Source organism: Narcine bancroftii, chromosome 3 (assembly GCF_036971445.1).
Source record: "Narcine bancroftii isolate sNarBan1 chromosome 3, sNarBan1.hap1, whole genome shotgun sequence".
Taxonomy (NCBI): domain Eukaryota; kingdom Metazoa; phylum Chordata; class Chondrichthyes; order Torpediniformes; family Narcinidae; genus Narcine; species Narcine bancroftii.
Window position 1 is genome coordinate 209,599,495 of NC_091471.1, and position 11,840 is coordinate 209,611,334.

Here is an 11,840-nt window from a genome sequence, read left to right on the forward strand (position 1 = left end):
GAATAGGGTGGTGAAGAAGGCTTTTAGTATGCTGGCCTTTATCAATCATTGCATGGAATATAGGAGTTGGGAGGTGATGTTGAGATTGTATAAGACGTTGGTGCGGCCTAATTTGGAGTTCTGTGTGCAGTGCTGGTCGCCTAATTCTAGGAAGGATATAAACAGAGTGGAGAGAGTGCAGAGAAGGTTTACCAGAATGTTACCTGGGTTTAAGCATCTAGAGTATAGGGAGAGATTGGACAGATTAGGTCTTTATTCTTTGGAGCGTGGAAGGTTGAGAGGGGATTTGATAGAAGTATTTAAGATTATGAAAGGGATAGACAGAGTGGATGTGGATAGACTATTTCCGTTAAGAGGAGGAAAGATTAAAACAAGAGGACATGAGTTAAGAATTAAGGGGCAGAGGATTAGAGGTAACATGAGGGGGAACTTCTTTACTCAGAGAGTGGTAGACGTGTGGAATGAGCTTCCGGGAGAAATAGTGGCGGCGGAGTCAATTGTATTATTTAAGAAAAGGTTGGACAGGTATATGGATGAGAAGAAGATGGAGGGTTATGGGCATTGTGCAGGGAGGTGGGACTAGAGAGGGGTGTTTGGTTCGGTGCGGACTAGAAGAGCCTAATGGCCTGTTTCCGTGCTGTAAATTGTTATGTTATGTTATGTTAGTCCATGCCATAACAAATCCCCACCCTCCTAGTTCCACTGACCAGCACCCGGTCCATACCCCTCCAGTCCTCTCCTCTCCATGTAACTATCCAGTCTATCCTTAAATGTAACCAATGATCCTGCCTCAACCACGTCTGCCGGAAGCTCATTCCACATCCCTACCACCCTTTGCGTAAAGAAATTTCCCCTCATGTTCCCCTTATAATTTTCCCCCTTCAATCTTAAACCATGCCCTCTAGTTTGAATCTCCCTCACTCTTAATTGAAAAAGCCTATCCACATTTACTCTGTCTGTCCCTTTTAAAATCTTAAACACCTCTATCAAAACCCCCCTCAATCTTCGACGCTCCAGAGAAAAAAAGCCCTAGTCTGCACAACCTTTCCCTGTAACTCAAACCTTGAAATCCTGTCAACATTCTCGCGAACCTTTTCTGCACTCTCTATTTTGTTTATATCTTTCCTATAATTTGGTGACCAAAACTGTACACAGTACTCCAAATTTGGCCTCACCAATGCCTTATACAACCTCCCTACTCTTGAATTCAATACTCCGATTTATGAAGGCCAACATTCCAAATGCCTTCTTCACCACACCATCTACCTGAGTGTCAGCCTTGAGGGTACTATTTACCATCACTCCTAAATCCCTTTGTTGCTCTGCACATCTCAATAGCCTACCATTTAATGCATATGACCCATTTAGATTTGCCTTTCCAAAATGTAACACCTCACACCTAACTGTATTAAATTCCATCAACCATTTCTCAGCCCACACCTCCACCCTTCCTAAATCACCTTTTAATCTACGGTAATCTTCCTCACTGTCCACAACACCACCAATCTTTGTATCATCTGCAAACTTGCTTATCCAATTCTCCACCCCTACTTCCAGATCATTAATATATATAACAAACAATAGTGGACGCAGGACCGATCCTTGAGGAACTCCACTAGTCACCGGCCTCCAATTGGACAAACAATTTTCCACGATTACTCTCTGACACCTCCCATCCAACCATTGCTGAATCCATTTCACTACCTCCTTATTTATACGTAATGCCTCCACCTTTTTTCCTAACCTCCTGTGGGGAACTTTGTCAAAAGCTTTACTAAAGTCAAAATAGACAACATCCACAGCTTTCCCTTCATCAACCTTTTTGTAACCCCCTCGAAAAACTCAATCAGGTTTGTCAAGCATGATCTACCCCTGACAAAACCAAGCTGATTACTCCCTATCAATCCCTGTACCTCCAAATATTTGTAAATACCATCCCTCAGAACACTTTCCATCAAATTTGGCCAGTGACATCCTAAATATCTCTGTTAATCGCCCCACTACCTGTCCACAAGCCTCCCTGAGTGTCCTTGGGAATATTTTGTCCGGTCCCGAAGATTTATCCACCTTTATCTTTTTCAACACAGCCATCACTACCTCCTCTGTTATCCTTATATGCTTCATGACCTCCCCACTATTTTTCTTTACTTCAACTGGTTCAATATTTTTTCCCTAGTGAATACCGAGGCAAAAGAAATCATTCAAAATTTCCCCCATTTCCTCTGACTTCTCACTCAGCCTACCCTCGCTATCTACAAGGGGTCCAATTTTATCTCTCACTAATCTTTTACTTTTAATGTACTTTTCGAAACCCTTTGGATTTATTTTTACTCTGTCTGCCAAAGCCTCTTCTTGCCTTTTTTTGGCCTTTCTAATTTCTTTCTTAAGATTCCTTCTACACTCCTTGTAGTCCTCCTTCAACTTCTCAGCTCCCTGCTCTTTATACCTTTTGTACACCTTCCTTTTTCTCCTAACCAAATTTCCAATATTCCTCGAAAACCAAGCCTCCCTATGACTTCCAGCCTTTCCTTTGATCCTCACTGGGACATATCTACTCTGTACCCTCAAAATTTCTTTTTTGAATATCCTCCATTTTTCATTTACATCCTTACCTGAAAATAACCTGTCCCACTCAATACTCCCCAAATCCCTTCTTATTCCTTCGAAATTTTCTCTTCTCCAATCCAGAGCCTCAACTTTAGGCCCCTCCTTGCTCTTCCCTAAAACTACCCTAAAACTAACAGAGTTATGATCACTAGACCCAATTTGTTCTCCAACATTAATATCCAATACCTGACCTAGCTCGTTCCCTAACAGGAGATCCAGTATTACACCGTCCCGAGTCGGTTCTTCTACTAATTGATTTAGAAAACAATCTTGAACACATTTAATGAACTCTAGCCCATCCAGCCCTCTAACTATATGGGTATCCCAATCCATGTGAGGGAAGTTAAAATCTCCCATGATCACTACCTTATGATTCTCACACATATACATTATCTCCCTACAAATTTGTTCCTCTAATTTTCTTGGCCCATTTGGTGGTCTGTAATACGCCCCTATTAGCACCCTCATGCCTCCTTCACCCCTCAATTCCACCCAAACAGCCTCACTGGACGATCCCTCCAGACCATCCTGCCACCTCTCGGCAGTAATGTCCTCCTTAACAAGCAGAGCAACTCCTCCCCCTTTTTTACCCCCTCATCTATCACATCTTAAACAAATGTATCCTGGAATATTAAGTTGCCAGTCCTGCCCCTCCTGTAGCCAGGTCTCACTAATTGCCACAATATCATGACCCCAAGTATCTGTCCATGCTCTAAGCTCATCTACCTTGTTCACTATGCTTCTTGCATTAAAATATATGCATTTCAGAGAATGACCCTCACCTATATTCTCTTTTCTACCTTTTACCCTAATCTCCATCCTACCTTTGTTATCGTTATTATCAGGTGGCCATGCTCCCTTGACGCTGCTCTCACACTCTGTTCCCCACTCCCCTGCCAAACTAGTTTAAACCTTCCCCCACTGCTCTAGCAAATCTGCTTGCCAGCACATTGGTCCCTTTCCAGTTCAAGTGGAGTCCGTCCCTTTTGTACAGGTCCGAATATATCTAAAGAACTGCCCTTGACAGCTTTCTGTGGTTGGACATTACATTCCAAAATATAAAACATTTTTTTTCCTTTTCTGGTTTTTTGGTGTTGCTGCTTCAGTTTACACTTCTCTGAACTGACCACATTGTGCCTTAATTTGATCCATTACTGCCTGCTTTCATTGTTCAACATAATTTTGTAATTTTTTTTTCTTGCTTACCTTCCATCCTGTTGCAGGCTTTTCCTTTTCAATCACTCCTGTCCTTTGCATTGGTTTTGATGAAAGATCATTGATCTGAAATGTTAAATCTGTCTTTCCCTTGGTGGAGCCTTTCAAGTGAAGCAACACCTTACTTGTGTATCCATGGAAGTGGTCCTCTGCATCCAGTGCTCCCTTTGCGGCTTTCTCTACATGAGAGACTGGGTGCAGACTGGGAGATCAGTTCGCAGAGCACCTTCACTCTGTCCACATCACTGACCGGGATCTCCCAGTGACCCACCATTTCCATTCTCACACTCACATGTTTGTCCATGGCCTTGTACTATCCCACCAAGACCACCGTAAATTGGAAGAACAACACCTGATTTCTGTCTGTCCACTCTCCAGGTGGATGGCATTAATGTCAACTTCTCTGGTTTCTACTAACCTTCTCTCCATTCTCCTTCCCTTCCCTCTGTTTTCTTTCCCTCAACTCTCCACCCCCATCCATCTCTATTCATTGAGCCATCCCTCCCTCCCCTATCTACCTTTTATCTCCTGCCTTTGGGACAGTGCTCCTCCCTCCACATTTTGTTTGGATGCCTGCTGACATTTTTCCATACCTTTTTGAAGGGTTCAAACCCAAAATGTTGGTTCTGTATCTTTTATCTTTGCTGTATAAAGTATATTATTTGACCTGCTGAGTTTCTCCAGCATTGTGTTTTTACTCTCATTTTGTGGATGCTGTCTGACTTTGTGGATTGTTTCAGACAGGTTTTTTTAAAGTTTCTGTACGCAGCATTCCTCTGTAGTTATCTACTTACCTGTTAATGCAGTATATCCAAGACACTCCCTGACAGTGGGTGAAAATCCCTTTAATGTCCCAAAACTACATTTGGGAAAAAAAATCCTGAATTAGGATTTGAGGGTACTATTTACCATCACTCCTAAATCCCTTTGTTGCTCTCCACATCGCAATAGCCTACCATTTAATGCATATGACCTATTGCCCTTCCAAAATGGAACACCTCACACTTACCTGTATTAAATTCCATCAGCCATTTCTCAGCCCACGCCTCCAACCTTCCTAAATCACCTTTTAATCTACGGTAATCTTCCTCACTGTCCACAACACCACCAATCTTTGTATCATCCGCAAACTTGCTACCTACTCCCCCATTTATTAGTTTGTCTTGCATTGAAAACCCTGTGTAATGAGTGCTGAAATGTTCCTTCATGTGAATATCACAGTCCAAAAGTTGGTTCGCAGTCTTTACATTCTTGTGTGATGTTTAAAACACTATTATGTCCGTGTAATTGGTGAATGCAGTATTGCATCAAAGTGGAATCACCAAGGACAATGTATATTAAAGAGACGTAACAACATATGCATGGAGAGGCAGCTGGGGATACCACATGGGAGCCTGCTAATTGAGGGCAAAGAAGAGAAATTTCAGTTGTAAAATGAAATGATATTTTAATATCCAGCACAATGTAGATATAACTGCAGAAAAAGATTTGTTCAGAAATGGTGGCCAACTTAAAGCAGATTAAGTGTGTGCCTATGATTATCTGAAAACATCAGGAAAGAGGAGGCAAGAAATATGACCACCGTTGCATAATCCTTGGGTGCAAATTGTGCGGGGAACAGAAATGTGATCAACAATGTACTTCTGTTTAATAAAGAAGATTTATGCAGGTAAGCTCTGATTGTTGGTGAACTCTCAGGTTCTGTGACCCACAATTTAAATTAAAGTTGGTTGCCAATGGTCCAAAAGGTTGGAGCAAGCTGCTGCCTCAAATCTCCACAGTATAATCTTGTGCTTGATTGAACACAACAATAATGGTATGTACAACTAATTGAGTGGCTTGTTCCCCAGTTCAGGATCAACTACGAAGGTTGGGCTGGTGTCACATATTTCCTTCACTGAAATGGGAATATGATTTAGCTTTTGTTTTTCCTGAAGATTATTGGGCAGATACGTGTCATGATAGTGTTACTAAATTGACGAATGTGTGGCTTGGAATGGTTAATTATAATTTTCTACATCAGTTGTATTTAACCCCAGAGAAATTGAAAAAATATGGTTTTAGTCATTCGGATTCTTGTTTTAGATGTGGTGTATGTGCTCACCAGGGAAGAGACATATAAGGCAATTGAACAACTGAAAAGTGGCAAAGCAGCAAGTATGGATGGAATCTCCCCCCCCCACCCCCCCCCCCCCCACAGAGGTCTGGAAGGCTGGTGGCAAAACTCTGCATGCCAAACTGCATGAGTTTTTCAAGCTCTGCTGGGACCAAGGAAAGCTGCCTCAGGACCTTCGTGATGCCATCATCATCACCCTGTATAAAAACAAAGGCGAGAAATCAGACTGCTCAAACTACAGGGGAATCACGCAAAATCTTCGCTAGGATTCTCCTAAATAGAATAATACCTAGTGTCACAGAAAATTTTCTCCCAGAATCACAGTGCGGCTTTTGCGCAAACAGAGGAACTACTGACATGGTCTTTGCCCTCAGACAGCTCCAAGAAAAGTGCAGAGAACAAAACAAAGGACTCTACATCACCTTTGTTGACCTCACCAAAGCTTTTCCCTAAGTTCATCAACATGGTTATCCAACTGCATGAAAACCAACAAGGTCGGGTCAGAAACAGCAATGAGCTCTCTGAACCCTTCTCCATTAACAATGGCGTGAAGCAAGGCTGGGTTCTCGCACCAACCCTCTTTTCAATCTTCAGCATGATGCTGAAACAAGCCATGAAAGACCTCAACAATGAAGACGTTGTTTACATCCGGTATCGCACAGATGGCAGTCTCTTCAATCTGAGGCGCCTGCAAGCTCACACCAAGACACAAGAGCAACTTGTCCGTGAACTACTCTTTGCAAATGATGCCGCTTTAGTTGCCCATTCAGAGCCAACTCTTCAGCGCTTGATGTCCTATTTTGCGGAAACTGCCAAAATGTTTGGCCTGGAAGTCAGCCTGAAGAAAACTGAGGTCCTCCATCAGCCAGCTCCCCACCATGACTACCAGCCCCCCCACATCTCCATCGGGCACACAAAACACAAAACGGTCAACCAGTTTACCTATCTCAGCTGCACCATTTCATCGGATGCAAGGATCGACAACGAGATAGACAACAGACTCACCAAGGCAAATAGCGCCTTTGGAAGACTACACAAAAGAGTCTGGAAAAACAACCAACTGACAAACCTCACAAAGATTAGTGTATACAGAGCCGTTGTCATACCCACACTCCTGTTCGGCTCCGAATCATGGGTCCTCTACCGGCATCACCTACGGCTCCTAGAACGCTTCCACCAGCGTTGTCTCCGCTCCATCCTCAACATTCATTGGAGCAACTTCATCTCCAACATCGAAGTACTCGAGATGGCAGAGGCCGACAGCATCGAATCCACGCTGCTGAAGATCCAACTGCGCTGGGTAGGTCATGTCTCCAGAATGGAGGACCATCACCATCCCAAGATCGTGTTATATGGCGAGCTCTCCACTGCCTACCGTGACAGAGGTGCACCAAAGAAGAGGTACAAGGACTGCCTAAAGAAATCTCTTGGTGCCTGCCACATTGACCACCGCCAGTGGGCTGATATCGCCTCAAACAGTGCATCTTGGCGCCTCACAGTTCGGCGGGCAGCAACCTCCTTTGAAGAAGACCGCAGAGCCCACCTCACTGACAAAAGACAAAGGAGGAAAAACCCAACACCCAACCCCAACCAACCAATTTTCCCTTGCAACCACTGCAACCGTGTCTGCCTGTCCCGCATCGGACTTGTCAGCCACAAACGAGCCTGCAGCTGATGTGGACATTTACCCCTCCATAAATCTTTGTCCGCGAAGCCAAGCCAAAGAAAGAAATGTACTGGAACTTTTTTACATGCTGTTTGGTCTCGTGTGCATGTACAACCATGTTGGGATGAAATTAAGTTAAGTTTGGAAAAATTATATAATTTTGAGTTACCATTAGATCCATCTATTTTTTTAATGGGTTATATGATTCCTTTAAAGGGATTAGGTTTGGATAAATTTCAAATTGCATTTATATATTTAGCAATATCTGTAGCTCGAAAATGTGTAGCAAGTACATGGAAAGATAATAGTGATTAATATAATGCGATAGCATAATGAATTGAAAGCTTGTATTGTTATGGGAAAAATTACATATAATCTGCATGATAACTATTTTTTTGTTAATAAGTGATTACCATATTTGGAATATATGCATTTAGATATATTTTGATTTATTATATACTTCTAGTTTCTGTTTATATATTTTTAGCTCTTCTTAGGAGAGCTGGCTGATGGGGTGGGAGGGGGGGTGGGGATTTGATTCAATATTTTTTTTTCTCTTTTTTTTCTTATATTCATAAAAAATTCTCTTTATGAAATGTAGTCTGTATTACTATTAATGATTCTTCAAATAAATAAAGTTTAATAAAAAAGGAGCCCTTTTGGCCCTCAGCACCCTATTAAATTTCAGGCACCAATACCTCATTCCCATCAGCCAGTCTCCTGCACCCCAAGTAGGACACCTGACTCCAAGACGCCTGAAGCCTGTGTGGGTCTTTCTGCTGCTGAGCCTCTTGCTGGTCCACTGCTATGGATACCATCCTGTAGGTTGTCTCCTTTGCTTCTTCTCAATGTGGGGAGGGGGGTATTCTCCCCGCTTCTGGTGCCTTATGCCAGTCCACTGCTCGTCCAGAGACTACAACCTTTTGTGGCTGCTGGCAGCACAGGCGCCACCGTCTTAGACAAAGACCTCCGCAATTTCAGGATTTTTCTTAAAAATGCCATCGGCATTTAAAGTACTTTTGAAAACCAGTACTGAGACCAGGAGGTTGAACTCTTCGGAGCAGTGCTGTCTTCACTCTCCTGGGTACACACAGTGGCAGTGCTGCCATTGCAGCAGCTCCATCATTATGTTTATGGGTGGGAGGGCAGAAGAGAAAAATCGGAGAAGTGATAGAGGGGGGGGGTTCACCTGAGAGGGAAGTGGGTGGGGAGATGGAGGAAAGGAGACATGGATAGGGAAAGAGGCGGGGAGAGGTCTAACAGAAACCAGAAAGGTCGATGTTAATGCCATCTGGTTGGAGAGTGCCGAGATTGAATATAGGTTGTTGTTCCTCCAATTTGCAGATAGCCTCGTTTTGGCAGTGCATGGGCCATGGACAAACGTTGATGTGGAACCGGTGTACAGAATTGAAACGTCTGGCTATGGGGATGTCCCTGTTATCGCACGAGTCAAAGCGAAGGTGCTCCACGAAATGATCTCCCAGTCTGTGGAGGAATATGGTGTGTTGTTCCTGAAGTTTAATTTTGGCCTTGCCTTGTCAGTGGCTGAGGCCAAGGACATGCACGTTGCTGCAGGAATGGTTGAGGCAGTTAAAATAGTTGGCGACAGAAAGCTCAAGTTTACATCCATCCACAGCGTGGGTGTTCTGATAAATAGTTCAACGGCTGCAACTTTTGATTTTCTCTGCAAAGCTCGTTGATCATTCCTAATGTGCATTGCTTGGATGAGAGAAAATTATTCCCCAGGTACCATTGTAGGGTCATGTTGATTTCTAATTAACTAGTGCAGCACTGAAACGTATATTTAAAAAACAAGCTAAAAGTTTGGGTAAATGGGATGAAGGGCTGCAAAATAAAGTAGTGATAAAGGCAGGTTTGCTGGCAAATGCAACTGGAGAATGCGAGTGTCCGGGTGGGGTGGGGGGGGGGTGGTGGAGAGGTGGTTGGTGGGGGGTGGAACAATCACAAATACATAATTATGTGGGTAGGTTCATAAAACCATAAAAATACCAATTACGTTCTTAGTTGTATAAATAAGAACATAGAACAGTGCAATGCAGAAACAGGTCCTTCAGCCCACAAACTTGTGCTGAACATGAAGTCCAACCAGGATTAGGAAACATTTCCATTTTTTTGTTCATTAATTCACAAATATGTGTAATTTTGTGTGGCTATTGCCCACCTCACTGACAAAAGGCAAAGGAGGAAAAACCCAACCCCAACCCACCAATTTTCCCCTGCAGCCGCTGCAATCGTGTCTGCCTGTCCCGCATCGGACTTGTCAGCCACAAACGAGCCTGCAGCTGACGTAGACTTTTACCCCCTCCATAAATCTTCGTCCGCGAAGCCAAGCCAAAGATATGGGTTGGCACAACATCAAGGGCCGAAGGGCCTGTCCTGTGCTGTAATGTTCTATGTTTTAATATGGTAGGTGAAATTTAATTCAAACAAGCCAAAGAATTGCAGCAAGTGCCAAAATCACAGGGATGAGAAACCAGGATTAACAAGGGAAATCTGAGAAGCTAGCAGAAAAGCAGCGAAGGCAAATGAAGATGTATTTTAAAATTAGGCTGAGTTTAGATGCAGCAGTTAGGGAAATTAAACTTCTGGTCACCAATCTGAAGATCTTTTGAGGGATATGGAGTGTTAGAAGATGGAAGGTTTTGCTGCAGAGCACTGAGGCAGAATGTGTTGTGTACTGCAGAGTTATGCAGTTCTACAGCATACAAACAAGCCCTTTGGCCCAACTTGTCCACGTCCCTGCATTCAGCACATATACCTCAAAACATTTCCTATTAATGTTCCTGACCAAATGTCATGAATTTTACAATTGTCCCCATTTCTTCAGACAACTCATTCCATATACCCACCACCATCTTGTGTGAACAAGGCACCCCACAGGACCCTTAAAATCTTTTGCCTTTCACCTCTAGTTTTTGATTCTTCAACCGTGGGAAAAAGACTGACTATTTACCTTACCTATCCCCTTCATAATTTTATATAAGGTCCTCCTTTAGCCTGCAACGCTCCAGGGTAAAAAGTCCCAGCCTCTCCTTGTTATTCAAGCCCACTCGTCCCTGTAATGCTCTTGTTGATGTTCACTGCAGCTTTTTCAGCTTAATGATAACTTTCCTACAGCTGAGTGACCAAAACGGGCACAATACTCTACATTTAGTCCCATCATTGCCTTGTACAGTTATAACATGAAGCCCATGCTCCTGTACCGATGAAGCCAAGTGTGCCAAAATGCCTTCTTCACCACCTTCTCTACCTGTATTACTACTCTCCTCAAACTATGTACCTGTACTCCCTCATTTCTGTTCTACAACACTCGCCAAAGACTTGAAATTCACTATGTAAATCCTGAAAAAATGTAACCTAGCAAAATGCAAATCCAAGTGGAATTCCATCTGCCATACCTTGTTCCACTTCCCCAGTTCATCTGGATCTTGTAATTGTAGATGACCTTCAGCACTGTCCAATGTATCACAAATTTCACAAGAGTAGCAGAAGTGTGGGGTTTGGAATTACACTGGAATGTTCCATCAACAGCTGATATTTTTGCTTTGTTCTGGTTTTGTGCATTGCAACTGAAAACTGAGGCACAACAATTTGAATTTTAAATGCTTTCTTGGATAAAATTATGGAATTTCAGAAAGTCTCTGACACGGACTATTCGGTCCATTGAGTCTTAATTTTGTCTTCTAGTTCATTCTATGGTCCAGTAGAATGTAACCTCCCTGCAGTTCTCAGCCTTGACTAATAAAAGAAGCATCTAGCTTTTGAGTTTTAACTCAGGACAGATTCAGATTTCAAATTTATTGTCAGAATTCATACATGATATCACATACAACCCTGAGATTCTTTTTCCTTACAGGACAGGCAGAATTACCACTTATTGGTAGTGCGAAGAAACTACACATGTAAAGAAATGTAAACAAACTGCAATAATCACATGCTGACCTAACCAACTACTGTTAAGTAGATGGCATAAATTCCAAGATTTCTCTATACTTCCACATTTCTCAAGATTCTGGCATTCATTTTTCTTTCCTTTAACTCTTTTACCACCAGACCAGGCATGAATGGGGAAACTGGATATTTTTTTAAAAATATGGTTAAACCCTACTGATCCAGGTATTAATGGTGCCAGGCTACAGGAAGTTATTTCTGTTAATGCGGCTTTAATTGGTTGTTTTGTTTCACAATGGTATAATAACATTTTCAATCCAGTAA